The sequence below is a fragment of the Pinus tabuliformis genome, chromosome 5_1 (assembly GCF_031772625.1).
Source record: "Pinus tabuliformis cultivar Carrire ecotype Pingquan chromosome 5_1, CPIR1, whole genome shotgun sequence".
Taxonomy (NCBI): domain Eukaryota; kingdom Viridiplantae; phylum Streptophyta; class Pinopsida; order Pinales; family Pinaceae; genus Pinus; species Pinus tabuliformis.
The window spans coordinates 370,107,586-370,125,049 of NC_142305.1; positions in this window are offsets into that span (position 1 = coordinate 370,107,586).

Below are 17,464 nucleotides of genomic sequence, written 5' to 3' on the forward strand. Positions count from 1 at the left end.
ATGCGCCGAGCACCACTATGCATGTAATCGAAAGCCTTCATTTCCCGCACATCGTGATGCCATCCAAGATACGTTTCCTTTTATCACGATGCCTCTGCCTATCATTTCATTTCCGTTTAAGTTTGCATGCATGCCGCTCATGATGGCTTCTCTCCTATCTTTTCTGCTATCGTACCCCCTCCATCCAGACCTCACTGGATACCACGCTATATGTTCATAACCCCCTCTCCGCTCTCCCTGGCCAACCGTTGCCTCCTCCACTTTCTTTCCTCCATCCTCGATCCGTTCCACAACTACCAAGAATTAGTTAATAACTGATTCGTAAATCGAAATTACTTTTACGTGGGGTTAATCACGATAGGGATATTACATACTCCCCCCCTTAACAGGAACACCATCCTCGGTGTTCATCTTTCATTGGAACTTTAGACTTTACTCATGGTATTACCATCTAAACCACACAAAATGTGATCCTTTCTCTTTGAAATCAACGATTCCATTCCAAGAAAAGACGACAAACAAAATAGTAATGATATAGTCATAAGAAATATCATTAGTTATAAGCATCAATAGTTGCAAAAATATGCAACTTCTAATCGCCACCACTTGGCCCTTATTCATTCATAATAAACAATTCTCTATGTCAACTTACCATTACTTACCATCTATTCTTGGAAATCATGAATACTTTCATGTAAGCCTTTTAATAGTGGTTGGACAATTCTTCAACCCTCCATGGTAAGTAATTCCTGTAATGTATGACTAACAAATTCAATTGCATTAGCCACTATATTTTGAGTCAAATGAAATACTTTTGACTATCCATCAATTGTGCAATGTCAGATGATTTTTAAATTGCAGTACTTTTACAAGTACTTAAAGAGCACTAACACTAATCCTCAAATGATAAATCACTGCTCTACATGCACACTGAACGAATTTTCACTAAAGACATCCACAATGTACTTCTAGAAGTACCAAAAGAGCACCTAGCTCTCTAATCATCAAAACAGTCAATCACTGCATCATTTGAAAAGGGTCTTAGCCCCTACTAAGACTTTCATAAGATTAATAAAATGATACAGGAATTAAAATTTCCAATAACCCCTTATTGAGCACTAAGCTCGTTTCTTGTTAAATGTGCATAACATATTTTACACAACTATATGTAAAATTTATTTTTAACATCACATACAACTGATTAGTTAATTCCTTTAGCCATGAAAATCACAGTAGACTAAAGAATTCCCAACCCATGGGAACTGGTTTCCACAACCAAACCGAGTCATTTTCACATCCAGACAGTTTCTTTGATAGAGTCCTTACCAGGTCTAACATGGAATTCCACTGGCCAACCAGCTCAAGAATTCCAGGGAGAGGAAATATGGGCAGACAGGTACCATCAACCCCTCCGGGCAGGTAGCTGCCATCAACCCAACTTCGGGCAGACAAGTACCATCAACCCCTCTGGGCAGGTAATTGCCATCAACCCAACTCTGGGCAGACAAGTACCATCAACCCCCTGCGGGTAGGTAATTGCCATCAACCCAAGGCATTCCAGCCTTTCACATCTATCTGCAACTTTCTGGCATGTTAAATTTCTCTGTTATCAATCTTTCCCAAAGTAATTTACATAATGAACCATATAATCATTATTATTAACAAAATAAACATGCATGTACACCATGCATTTACACTTATCCCTCATCATGGGTCCACAACATCTAGATTGATGGGAAACATATCTATCATACACGTTGTATCCATGCAAATTAACATAATTCATGCATATCATATAACATCATTCTTCTCATTTATGATTGCAATTCACATTGCAGCAATTTACGTGATGACATAATTCATGCATATCGTATAACATCATTCTTCTCATTTATGATTGCAATTCACATTGCAGCAATTTACGTGATGACATAATTCATGCATATCATATAACATCATTCTTTCTCATTTATGATTGCAATTCACATTGCAGCAATTTACGTGATGAGTTTTCTTGTTGCCATTAAGCTACCACTACTTAATCCCATCAGCAACGTTAGTTATAAATATGCATCAGTTAACACGTATTCAATTTCCAAGCGTTTTCATGCATACAATATTGTCATGTATAAAAGCATATGAAAATATTCATTAATGTATGAATGTCAGCAACAGTTGAGTTAATAATCTAAACATTTCCAATTTTTCCATAGTCTGTTGTCTTAATTCAAATCGTCTTTAATGGAGTATTATCTTACGTTTACTATGGCCAACATTGGCCATGCATCATTAATATAATATACCACTTGTCACAATGACTAATCTTTGTGCATACCATTGCTTATCATATAAGCCCTTCTTTAATGTATGCAACACATACTCCCTTCACTAGAATACTACCATCATGTCATGCAACAAACTGCATACCTCTTTCTTAAAGGAAGTCATTTTAACCTCCTGCTTCTATCTTCCTTTTCAGGGAATTATTAAAGATATCCATCTTTAGGCATAAAAATCAAGATACAAAACAAGATTTACCTATCCATCCAAATCAAGAAATCACACAACTCATCTATCAAGACAATCTCTTCAAAAGATTATTGTCTTCAAAAAAGTTAACATGATCACTTCCTCTATGTACACACAGAGTCATAATTCCAAAGTCACAATAGCTACCATTATGCAACATGTCTTTTCCTAACACAATTACTTTACTTCATTGCACATAGTTCTTTCCATGAAACAAGTAAGGATTTTGTTTCTTGTATGAACACTATTCTAATGTGTCTTTAAAGGAAAGAACCTCTATTTTTATTTTCAAGAAAACTCTCATAAAATTCCTTTATCTTCATAAATGAAGTATGCACACTCTTAGAATGAAACTATATTTATGTATATATGTATAATATACTCTTTCTTCAAAAAGTTAGAAATAAATATCTATGTGCCTAGAAGCACATCTTTAGCTATATTTATCATGCATGTAATGCATAATCATTTCACTAGAACTTAGAACTAACTAGTATCATAATGCAATTAGCATATATATATTTTCCAAGAGACTTTTATCAAATAAAAATACATATTTTAATTCAAGAAAACTTGGCCACCCTTCATGCTATGTCCTCAGGGCGTTGATATGCCTCATCTTCTTTTCTCAAGAAGATACTTTGGCTATATTTAGCAAGGATTTTATTCCAAGAAAAACGACAAGAGACAAACATTTCTCTCACAAGACTCACATGTAGTCTTACTAGGAGGAACTACCTATTTTCTTTACTAAGAAAACATATAAAATAACCAATCTTTTACTGCAAGTATTATCATATTTTCTCTACCAAGAAAACATATAAACAATCAATCTTTACTGTAGAAATCAACCCCATGATATTTCCAACTGTTTAGTAAAACGCACTGATTATTCTCTATAAAGAATAGAGTTACTTATCTTTTCCTTGGTTCAATATGCATAACTAACAAATTAAACCACCCTTACCGGAAGCAATTGCTCTACTTATGCAATTAGAAGCATGATCTCCTAAGTGTCACACATGCACCAGAGTTACCACTTGATGCTAGATGCAACAACTATCATAACTCTACTATGTGACCATTTCAGAATAATGAGTTCAAGGAGACGTTACGCAAATCATTAACATCAACACACTATAGTTATCATTTTCCAACTCCTTAAGCATGGTCAAAGGAATACTCATATACACATCGAGCGCTATCTAGTCATCCCCAGACTTAGCGTCTTCTGCAAGATTCTGACACTCAAAGCTTGCGCTATCTAGTCACCACCAGACTTAGCGATTTCTTTTTCCCATCTCCGTCTGTCCCTACAGCACGGTCTTCTTCCTTCTCCTTGCTTCCATTTCCTTTGGAAGCATCTATAGTTGGGGAAGGTAGTTAGAGTTTACTGACAACTGTATTAACACAGGTAGTCTATTTATGAATAATTATCACATGTAATTATACCATGAATGGGTCCTAGAAATGTTACTCACTGCACATGCCTCTGCAATTAACTTCACACCGGAATGCAACACGCATAAGAAATCCATCATTCCCATAGTAGAGATAAATTCAACCATCATTAAATCGAGGCTCCAATGGTTTTTATCTCCCAACAAGTAATGATTAACATAAGCACATACCATGCTAATGGATTTCAATTAATTAGAAGGTAATCATCATTAAAACTATTAGGACATAAGCATATACTATTCATCATGCATTCTCATGGTGAATAAAATTAAGAACTCTTCTCATAAACAACTGGAACTATAGCACAGAGAGAGTAAGAACCTTCATACACACATCCCATGCATGTGACATCAATCAACCTTCACTTGTTTTCGAATTGTAATAATCTTAAGTCCAATTCAATTAATGCATATAAGTTCTATGGGTTAGTCATACAACACCAACCAATCTCAACTACCAATCATCTTAATGAAACCATGGCACAACTTAATCAGAAATTAGTTATGACAATCAAGTCTCGCTGCTTGACTCATTGCATGTTTTCAATATCTAAAGGGGTTCTTCTAATGTCCTTTTTAAAACAATTTTTCATCCTATTCAAGGATGTTCCCCTAATTTATATTCATGCATTGGCTCATTAAGTTTCGTTCATTGTAATTTCAATCTAGTTCAATAAATGCATTATTGTTATTGCCTTCAAAACTTGGTAGTTGATTGTTACTTCCCTCAATAATGAGTGTTCAATTTTGTTCTTAAGTGTGACAAAAGTTTCATTGTCTTTTATCCGCATCAGGAATCCAATGTTGTGAACGTAGTTATGCAACAACTTTATTACTTACTACTCATGCAACAACTTTATTACTTACTACTCAAAGCAGTTATAAACATGAATCACACCTATCATGCCAAAAGTAGTGTACTACATAAATGAATATGTGAACGATTAAACTCATACCTGAGTTAATGCCTACTGATGGCGTACCTCCATATCCTTTCCGCTTACCAATTCCCAAAGGCGCCAGTGCTGCAACTTTTAGCTCTGATACCACTTGTCACATACCCCGATAACCTCGCATGTAAAAGGCAGGGAGTTAGAATTTTTATACAGTTTACCACAAGTAATTATCCAATTCACAACTCCACATTCATCGTGAACCATTAGATATAAAGTTCATTAGTACATAAAGTGAATACAGTAGAGAACAGTAAGACACATAACCCTTAACAACCACTGTTGTAGTGTAATAACATAAACTGTTTAATGAACCTTGCATCCACCTGGCATCCATTTCATGTTTTCCTTAACCATATTCATTAATCTCTTACTTGGGCATTATGAGTAACGCAACCAGTAAAGAATCATCATCATCAAGTATTCAACATCATCAAATTGACACAAAAGGCAATCACACCATTGAACACCGATGTACCCTGGAAACCCCGTAGGGTGAAAACCAGCAAACGTTTAATCTTATTATTAAACACTCGTGAGGGATTTCACCCCTCACTCAATGGCTTATAAGGGATTCCATCCCTTAACCATTGTTATAAAATCATTACAATAAATTATCATTAAGTTATCACATAACTTAGCTAAAAGCTAATACAATTTCCATGTAATCTTCCACTTACATACCGCCACATACAACATTCCTTGTGGCATGCTTGTCTTAGCAATGTACGATCCTGCAATGCAAACTCATCTGCCTGGTCCATTAATTCTATACCTGCCATCATGTTAAATATAATCTTTCCTGCCAACAATAATATCATGATTACGATTATAAATAATCATATTAACTAATATTTCCCTTCGCACAAGCACATACTCTTAGAGGGAGAAACACCAAGGCATACCTTTGAAAGGACTAACTACAGCATCAGTTACAATTCCCTTACATGAAAATTTTACATAAACTTTATCAGAAGAGCTACTCCATTAGCTATTATTTTTTATGCTTACAAACATGTAAAGCAAACCAACTCAACTTGTTGTCTCTTCCTGCATGCGTATGTATACCCTTCCTAATCAAAGCCAACACAAATCTGATGTGTTTTCACGTCTCATTCAACAAGAAACTAAGATATTAGTTACATTGGCATAAAAGTAATCACATATCATTTTCCTAAAGAAATAAGACTCAATAGTTCTTCTATCCATACAAGGAACATATCTTTATAACACAATATTTGTGCATCCAATAGGTTTTCATAAAAGTGAGCAAGTCTTTTAAGGATTTGGGCGAATATATTTGCTGTCCAGCCTAATACATAAAAAGGCACTAGCGTGAATGTAATAGATTGCTTGGAGGCAATAGACTTCATAATAATTTCAGCTTATGACAATAGTGAAAACACGTGTATCATATTTATCCGTGTCACCGAGGTAAAGATTTTCCCGGCTCAAGCAAATACAGGAACCCCTTTCCTAGATTCAAAGAAAAGAATATCACTGTAACAAACGTATTGCGCTTTCCTGGTTTTAAGGTTCTGTAGCATTAGGTACAACACTGACTAAATTGCTCTTAAATGATGCAGAAGACAACCTACTATCACAGTCAAAAGGTTTCGACAGAACAACTACAATTCGCCTCGGGATGGAACTTCAAAGCCTTTTGGCCCAATACAGAGCTAAGGCGAATCCTTACGAGTGACAAACTCTAAATTCTGAAGCGATATTCCATTAAAGCAAACTGTGATTTGATTATCCCGAAATCAATCGAACTACTGAAAAAAAAAACTAATTAATAAACTTAACACATAACTCATTAATTAGCTGTATCATCAAAAACCAGCGTTAGTTGCAACATTCAACCTAACCTGCTATTCTTAAACAATACAGAAGACAACCTCCTGTCACTGTCGACAGGGTTATGGCATCAATACCCTTTCGCCCAGCATAGCATTACAAAGAGACTTAAAAAGCACTAAAATTCCAAATTTTTAAGCGGTGTTCCATTAAATCACAAGCCCGGATTCCATTATTTGGAATACCAACCGATCTGCTTAATAATCAGCTACTCATCTACCTAACCAACCCATTCGTTAGCAGAGAAATTAATAAATAAACTGGTGGAGAGAACAAAATAGAAAGGAGGGTAACAGGTACCGTTGCCATTCAGAAAGGACTGGTACTCGGCCCTCAACAAGAAAAAGCAACAGATCCTACCAAAGCGGATCGTGTAGAGGTGATGATAGCCACCTGCTACAAAGCGCCTAAGACATGCGTCGAGCACCTCTATGCATGTAATCGAAAGCCTTCATTTCCCGCACAACATGATGCCATCCAAGATACGTTAACTTTTATCATGATGCCTCTGCCTATCATTTCATTTCCGTTTAAGTTTGCATGCACGCCGCTCATGATGGCTTCTCTCCTATCTTTTTTGCTATCGTACCCCCTCCATCCAAACCTCACTGGATACCACGCTATATGTTCATGACCCCCTCTCCGCTCTCCCTGGCCAACCGTTGCCTCCTCCACTTTCTTTCCTCCATCCTCGATCCGTTCCACAACTACCAAGAATTAGTTAATAACTGATTCGTAAATCGAAATTACTTTTACGTGGGGTTAATCACGATAGGGATATTACAAGATCCTTCATGAGGGCACGCTAAGCTTTGGCTGAGTCATAGGCATTAGCATGGCGGAAGGCTTTTTTTTTTTTCCATGTAAACTAGACTTACAATTTCCTCTCAATGTCGTAGGTTTAGAGGATTAAAGTTCTACAATGAAATTTGAAAATTAAGAAAAACAATCTTCAATGAAAAACTAAGAAAAGTCATTTATTACTTACTCTCAAAAGTATATGGAACATCAATAAGATATGAATATTAACTTTAAAATTTCTTTAGAATATATGAATACTATTTTTAAAATTCTTTGTGCATGGAATATCAATAAGGTATGAATGTGTTAACTTTAATTTTTTTAATGATCTATATAAGTTTGGTAGGATTTTTTAATTTTAGTGTTTACATGTTTATTATTCACTACAGTACAGGGGAGAGGGGAGAGTAGTACAACATTTGAATTCAAAATTTCTGGTTCAGTAAAACTTTATTTCCACTATCACTACTGCTTAAACTACCTTAAACAAACTAATCTAATTTGCTTTATATATCCATATACCAAAATAATTTTGATATATATTAAAATTTATATAGTAAATACTTTTAATGCGTGAATACAGAATCATATATTAAATAGAAACCCAACCCAATCTATGTAGATTCAATATTTTTTCAATTCTTATAACCTAAATTATATTTTTTTATGGTACTTGCAGAATTTGATTCCAATTATTGAACTGGGTTTTATGGCTAGTTGGCAATCGGAATTGATTTCATTGAATAATAATAAGAAGCTCGGGCAATAGAGAAACAATGGTGAAATAAGTTAGATGCGTTTTCTGTTACAATGGTTCCATATATAACTGAAGGTTGATGAGACGACAATTATTTTCAACCAGAAATTGAGCAAAGATCCTAAGAAGAAAAACCAGAGCTGAACACTTCATGGACACTGATGCTGAACACTTCATGGACACTGATGCAAATGATGATACTAATAATAAATTTATTTAAAGTTAATTAACGAATTATGAATTTATTAAAAGTTAATTAACCAATTATGAGAAAGAGAAATTCGGATCGCATAAAAGTTATAATAATATTGGTTTTGATGGAAAATGTGCATTTTCTGATTGAAAATGATTATTGATTTTCTTATGAGAGCGAAAATCCATCGAAAGATGCGGTTTAAAACATTTAAATTACATTTTTTTCTTCAGTATGTGTTTAAAACATCTAAATTACATTTTTACTGCCATGATGTTAAAACACTTTCTATTTTGCCAATACTGATTTTGGTGGAAAATGTGCATTTTCTGATTGAAAATGATTATTGATTTTCTTATGAGAGCGAAAATCTATAGAAAGTTGCTTAAAAACATTTAAATTACATTTTTTTTCCGTCAATGTGTTTAAAACATCTAAATTACATTTTTACTGCCAAGATGTTAAAAGACTTTCCATTAAAAAATTATTAGTTGTTAGAATGAGAATATCACTGACACAAAATGGAAATCATTAAATTTCTTGAGCAATGCCAACTGTGAAACTTGCAAGAAAAGTAAAATGGAAATCATTAAATTTCTTGAGCAATGCCAACTGTGAAACTTGCAAGAAAAGTAAAGAAGTGAACATCTATGTTATATGGTTATTGCAATATTTATTGTGTTTTGACTTGTTTTCAAATTCTCACACTTCATATCATGAAAAACAACTTTCAATTAATAACATTTATTGTACTACATAAACACTTTAGGTCTTGTCTCTTAATTAATGCCATTTATTGTACCATGGAAACCTTTTAGGTATTGTCTCTTAATTAATGCCATGGTTAGTGTGTTCTAGAGGTGTCAAAAATGTTGTTCTTCTTCATATCTGGTATTTCGAATATAAATGAAATATTTGCATCATTTTAAATCTGGTTTGATTGTAGATTTAGATATTTAAAAAAAGTGATTGGTTAAAATACATACAATATAATAAATATAATTATAATGTTTACACAATATTAAAAGAATGATGTTATATTTAATTTTCTAAGTAATGTTAATAGATGAATTGGTAAAATATATTAAAATTAGTTAAATTTAAATAAAATAAAAGTAGTTGATATAAGTTGACAAAAAAACCAAGTATTTAATCAATTTATTCATTTTTTTATAATTCTTCAACTAAAAACACAATATCCGGAAGTAAATTCAATTCAATATTGTAATAAATTTTTGATAAATTCAAAAGCATGATACATTTTAATGCAATGAAGTGGGTGAGAATGAAAATTAAACATAATTAAAAAAGAAAAAATTTAAATAAGAAATGTATCTATAATAACTCCTTAATTAAAAATAATTATATAAATTAATAAAAATTATTAAAATAATAACTTAAATTATAACTAATTAAATTAATTATAAAATAAGAAAATAACTAAAATTAATAAAAAAAATAAAATATCCATCTAAAATAATAAAATATTGAAATTTTTAAAAATTAAAAATAACTACAAGAGGCCCCCCCTTCCAAAACAAAAAAAAAAAAAATTATTTCATAACTTGAATATATATTTATGGTTTATTATTAAGGTTTTTAGGGTTTTACTTATTAGAATTTTTAATACTAAGTTTAAAATATATGATTTAATAATAATAAGTGTTATTAATATATTAATATAATTACATATATTAATAGTATATTATTAATATTAGTATAGTACATTATTACTAGAGATTATTACATTGATTTATAGATTTTCACATTAATAATATGTTAATTTAAACACTAACATATTATAATCATGATCAATTTTCCTTATCAATTTTGTCAAAGATAGTGAACATGAAGATCATGTTAAACCGTGATAATTGATAGGCATTGTGTTTAACATGCTTATAATTAAGCATAGACACATATCTAGAATCATCATGATGACATAGAGAAATATATTTAACCTTCGTAGTCAACCTTTGTAGTCAATGTATAAATAGTCAACCATGGTCAATGTTAATCAATTGTATGTTTACCATACTCAATGATAGTCAACATTGTTCACTCATAGTCATCCTTAGTCAAACCTGGTCAACCATGGTTAATCATGGTCATCAACAGTCGATTGTCGCATTGTGACAAAGATTTTATGGAAATGAAAGTCATTCATCATTAATCATATTTTATAAAATCAATCATGGTCAACCATGGTTAATGATGGTCGACCATTTTCCAATGACGCATTGTGATAAAGATCATCTCAATATGATAATCATGGTCGACCATGTTCAACCATGTTTTATAAATCAAACACAGTTATCCATGGTCAATCATGGTCAACCATGGTCGAACATCGCATTGTGAAAAAGAATGTCTTGATATGAAAATCAACCATGGTTAAGCATGGTCAACCATGGTCCAGCATCATAGTGTGACAAGTTTTGTCTCAATATGAAAATCAACCATGTTCAACCATTTTTATTTTATTGTTCATAACATTTATCTTAAGCTTTATATACCTTCAGTTTATATTATTAGTCCCGTGAATTTAGTATTATTCCTTTCGGTTCATTATCCCTCGAGGTTTTAGTATTAATCCCTTGGGTTTAATATTCCCTTAGGTTTATAATATCAATCCCTTGGATTTATTATTGCCTTTGGTTTATAATATCAATCATTTTCAACCATGGTCAATCATAGCCAACGATGGTAAACCATGTTTATTTTACGGTTTATAATATTTATCTTAGCGTTTACATACCTTGGGTTTATAATTTTTTATCCCTTGGGTTTATAATATCAACCCCTTGGGTTTATTAATCTAAGGGTTCATATTCCTAGAGTTTAATATTATTCCCTTAGGTTTATAATCCCTTGGGTTTTTAGTTTTAGTCCTCGAGGTTTATAATATGGATCATGGTCAACCATGCTCAATTGTCATAAACCATATTGTATAAAATCAATTGTGGTCAACCATCGTGAATCATGGTCATCCATTATCAATCATGGTCAATCACAGTCAACGTTGGTGAACCATTTTCAACCATTTTTTATAAAATCAAACAAGGTCATCCATTTCCAATCATGGTCAACCATGGTCGAACATCACGTTGTAACAAAGGTTTTCTTGATATCAAAATCAACCACGACTAAGCTTAGTCAACCATGGTCCAACATCACATTTTGAGAAGGATTGTATCAATATGAAAATCAACTATGGTCAACCATGGTCAATCATGTTTATTTTAGTGTTTGAAATATTCATCTTAGGGTTTATATACCTTGCGTATATAAAATTTGTCCCTTGGTTTTAATATTATTCCCTTCGGTTCATATATTGGGTGTGGAGGCTAATTATCTTCCTGATTGTTTAGAGGTTTTTTTGTTCAGCTCCGTTGGATCCTTGTTTCTAATGGGGCGGAAACGCCGCCCATTTAATTTCTACAAGGGGGTTTAGGGGGGGAACAATGATTTTATGAGCCCCCCACCTTGGCGAGGGTTCAAGGGAAACACCACCGAATAAAAATAGATGAAAATTTTCCCTGTAAAATATTGTAATTTCATAGTCAATCTAGGTCGTTCATTAGGCAGATGATCTGATGGTAGAAGTTATGTTAATTTATGGTTTTTTTCCCTAGAAGGAAACCCTCTATTCATATGAGGGAATTGTATTACGACTGTGCATTATTATTGTGAGCGGGAATGGGAGAGGATGCTGTGTGAGATTGAAGAGGAAATTATAGAAAATCTGTTGTAGGTTGTATCCCTTCATTTTGCTGGATAATATAAAAGGAACGACTGGCTTTTTCTCCTTGATCATAACCCAAATTGCGTGAACCATGTATATATGTGTTTCTCTTGTTTTATGTGTTTATGTATATGTGTTTCCACAATATTTCATTTATTTCATTGTTCCAATAATGAATTTATAAGAACTAGTATCAAAGTCGAAGGCTTATTTGGCTAATAAACTCGCGACAGAGAAGGGTTCTTGGTTCAAGTGGGAGCAATGGCAGAATATGATAGGATTAGGGTCGAGAATTTTAACGGCCAAAACTACCAGCTATGGAAGGTGCAAATGGAATGTTATGTGTATCAGAATGATATGTACCTACTATTAAGCAGATTATCAAAGAAGCCAATGAGTATGATGGATGTAGAATGTGAGATTCTCGACACAAAGGCACGAAGAAAAATACAGTTGTGTCTCACAACATCAATGGAATTCAACATTTCAAAGGAAACAACAGCAGAAGGTTTAATGACAGCATTGGCCAAACTATATGAAAAACCCTGGAGCACAAATAAGGTATTTATTATAAAGCGTATATTTAATACGAAGATATGAGAAGGTGGATCTCTTTCTCATCATTCATTTTAATTTTAACATTGTTATCATTCAGTTAAGTTATGTAGGGGTAAATTTTGATGATGAATTTAGGGCTCTATTATGTCTTTCCTAATTTCCAGAAAGTTGGAATGACCTAGTTATGGTTGTTAGTAACTCTATCTCTCGACCTAATACTTTAAAGTTAAATGATGTTGTTGTTGCCATTGTTAGCGCGGAAATGCAACGATAAAGCTTCGGTGAGACATCAGGTAATGATTTGGCTGTGGAGACTAGGGGAAGAAAAATGGAAAGAGGAAGGAGCTCAGGAAATAATACTAAGTCAAGAAAAGGCAGATACAAATCTAGATCGAGGATAGTGTGCTGGAAATGTAGGAAGAAAGGACACCTGAGGAAAGAATGAAAATCTCAGAAGGGAAAAGCAGGAGATTGGTAGTAAGAGAATAATCATGAAGTGAATGTGACAAGCGATGTGTTGCAAGATGCTTTGATTATTTCATTAGAGAACATTATTGATGCTTGGATGGTAGATTCAGGGGCTTCATTCTATGCCACACCTGATAGGAAACACTCTCATGAATATGTTCAAGGATAATTTGGTCAGGTTTGTCTAGGTGATGGTAAACCCTGTAAAATCATTGGAATGGGTAAGGTTTTTATACAGAAATATAATGAAACCAATGATTATTGAAGGATGTAAGGCATGTTCTCAATCTAAAGAGAAATATAATTTCAACAGGGTAGTTGGGAGGTGAAGGTTGTGTAACTACTTTTACAGAAAAAACTTGGAAGGTCACTAAAGGAGTCCTCACAATGGCAAAATGAGAAAAGGTTGGTGCGTTGTATTTAAGGCTTTAATCTCCACTGGAGTAGATACGACATTGTGGAATTATAAGCTCAGGCACATGAGCAAGAAGGGGATGCAAATGCTTCACTCAAGAAATTTGTTGCCTGGTTTGAAGCATGTTGATTTGGTTTTTTGTTGGAATTGTGTTTATGGAAAGGAGAAGAGAGTCAGGCTTATCAGAGTTGAGAAAGAAAAGAAGAGTTAAAAATTAGAGCTTGTGCATACGGATGTAAGGCGGATTGCTTAGATGTCATCTCTCAGTCACTCTCACTATTATGTTACTATTGATGATGAAACTATAAAAACTTGGATTTATCATATTCGAAATAAATCTGTTGTATTTGATACTTTCAAGAAACGGCAATCTTTGGTTGAGAATGAGAGAGGAAATAATTTGAAGTGTCTTTGATCAGAAAGTGGAGGTGATTATTGTAGTAGAGAGTTTGATAACTACTATTCATAGCCTAGAATTCTGAGAGAGAAGATAGTTCCCGAAACACCACAGGAAAATGGTATGTCATAAAGGTTGAGCAGGACAATCATGGAGCATGCAAGGTGCATGAGATTACATGCAAGATTTACCTTAAAATTTGGGGAAAATGTTCTAGATACTATTGTTTATCTAATAAACATATGGCCTTCAAGTTCCTTGCATGGTGGTATCCCATAGGAGGCAAGGAAAAGTAAAAAAGGCAAACTACTCGTTTTTAAGGACTTTTGGTTGTGAAGACTTTGTCCACATCAATAAAGAAAATGGAAAAAAGATTGAGGAAAAATCAAAGAAGTGTAACTTTATTGGATATGGTTTTAATGATTCTGGTTATCGCTTATATGATTATGAAAATCACAAAATAATTAGGAGCATAGATGTCATATTCAATGAAAATGTCTTGTATAAGGATCAAATGCAAGGAAAGAAATCGGAAAAGGAAAACAAACAATACACAATGTTTGATGAGATCATAGAAAAAGTAAAGGTGTCTAAAAATTATAATGATCAACATCCAGAACAACAACAACAACCACAGCAGCAACAAGCACCTCAAACACCTTAAAGTGGAGTTAGAATATCTACCAGGATAAGTAGACCCCCTGAATGATACTCTTATTCATTATATTATGTATTGTTGGCTGATTCTAGTGAACCAAAAATATATGAAGAAGAAATGCAGGTATAAACCAGGAGGAAGTGGGATCAATCCATGAATGAAAAGATTGACTCCTTGATGCATAACCATACTTGGGACTTAGTCAAGTTGCTTGCATGTAAAACAACGTTGTGGAATAAATGGGTTTACAGGTTGAAGGAAGAAGATAGAGGAAAATAGAGGTATAAGGCTAGACTTGTGGTGAAAGGGTTTGCACAAAAGAAAGGTATAGACTTTAATGAAATTTATTCTTCCGTTGTTAAAATGACTTGAATCAGAACTATTTTAAGTCTAGTGGTAACAAAATATTTGCATCATGAGTAGTTAGATGTAAAGACAACCTTTCTCCATGGGGAATTAGAGGAGGAAATATATATGCAGCAACCACAAGGACATGAGGTCAAAGGGAAGGACAAATTAGTGTGCAAATTAAAGAAGATTGTATGGCTTAAAACAGACTCTGGAAGGTAGTGATATCTAAAATTTGACAGGGTTATGTTTTAACAAAGTTATATTAGATGTCACTATCACCATTGTGTTTATCTGAAAAAATAAAAATGATGGCGCTATATTATATTGTTATTGTATGTAGATGATAGGATTTTGTACGGTCTAACATGCAAGAAATAAATGTGCTCAAAAGAAAATTAGCAAATTCATTTGCAATGATGGATTTGGACGCTACAAAACAAATCCTTAGTATGAGAATAACTAGAGACGGGAAAAATCACAAATTAACATTGTCTTGGTGTGAGTACATAGCAAAGGCGTTGGAAAAATTTAATATTCAAAATGGAAAACCAGTTAGTACAACTTTGGCTAGAAATTTCAAACTAAGTAAGGAGATGTGTCCGAAGACTTAAGAAGAGATGGATTATATGTGTAAAGTTCCATATGCATCAACAGTTGGAAGGTTAATGTATCCAATGGTATGAAAAGGGCTAATATTGCACATGGAGTGGGAGTTGTAAGCATGCATATGAACAATCCAGGAAAAGAGTATTGGATGGTAGTGAAGTGGATTCTTAGGTATTTGAGAGGTACCAAAAATCAAGCATTATGCTTTGTTGGTTCAAATATCTCTCTACATGGATATTATCTTGATGCAGATATGGTAGGTGAGAGAGATAACATGAGCAGAACCACAGGGTATGTGTTTACTATAGGTGGAAAATCTGTGAGTTGGGTTTCAAAATTGTAAAACATTGTTTCACTTTGAATAATAGAATTTGAGTATGTTGCTGCTACAAAGGCTAGTAAAGAAGTGTTTTGGTTACAAAGGTTTATGGATGCATTCGACAAGAAGCAGGAGATGGACAAGTTATATAATGTGTCATTCATCTTGCAAAGAACTCAACATTTCATCCCAAGATTAAACATATAGTGAATGTTGGAACATGGACAGTTGAAGTGAGAAAATATACACACTAACCAGAATCCTACAGCTATGTTAGCAAAAGTTGTAACCAGGGAGAAAATGAGATTCTTCTCAGTCTCAATTTGTCTTCAAGTGTGATGGTGAAGATGAGAGAAAACCAGGTCCAAGTGGAGTCATTGTACAACAAGTGAAGAAACAATATAGTTTATATAATCAATCTCCAAGAGGGAGATCATTGGGTGTGGAGTGTGATTATCTTCCTCATTGTCCAGATGTTCTTTGTTTGAGTTACATTGGATTCTTGTTCCTAACGGGGTAGAAATACCTCCTATCTAATAATTGTCACGGGGGTCCAGGGAGGGCAAGGATGATTTTATGATCCACCCCCACTCCTAAAGCTAAAAATAGATGAAAATTTGCGTTGTAAAATATTGTAAGTTCATAGTCAGTTTGGGTCATTCATTAGGCAGATGATATCATGGTAGAAGTTATGCTAATTTAGGTTTTTTTCCCTAGAAGGAAACCCTCAATTCATATGATGGAATTTTATTACGGTTGTGCATTGTTATTTTGAGCGAGAGTGAGAGAGGAGGTTGTGTGAGAGATAAGAGGAAATTACAACAAATCTGTTATAGGTTGTATCTCTTCATTTTGCTGGATAATATAAAAGGAAGGATTTGTTGAGTCTTTGTAGACGTAGCCCAAATTCGGTGAACCACGTATATTTGTGTCTCTATTGTTTTATGTTTTTCTTTATTTGTGTTTATGTGATATTTTATGTATTTCATTATTCCGTTAGTTAATTGCTAACAACATAATCCCTTGGATTTTTAGTATTTATCACTTGGGTTTATAATATCAAGCATGGTCTACCATGGTCAATCATAGCCAACCATGGTTGAATGCCGCATTGTGACAATGCTTGGCTCAATATGGAAATCAACCATTGTCCAACATCACATTATGATAAGAATCTCTCAATATGAAAATCAATCATGGTCAACCATGGTCCAAATTTGCATTGTGACAAGGATTATCTTAATATGGAAATCAACCATGGTCGACTCTGTTTATTTTAGGGTGTATAATATTTATCTCAGGGTTTATATATCCTTGTTTTATAATTTTTATCCCCTGGGTTTATAATATCAATCCCTTGGGTTTATTAATCTAAGGGTTCATATTCTTAGGGTTTA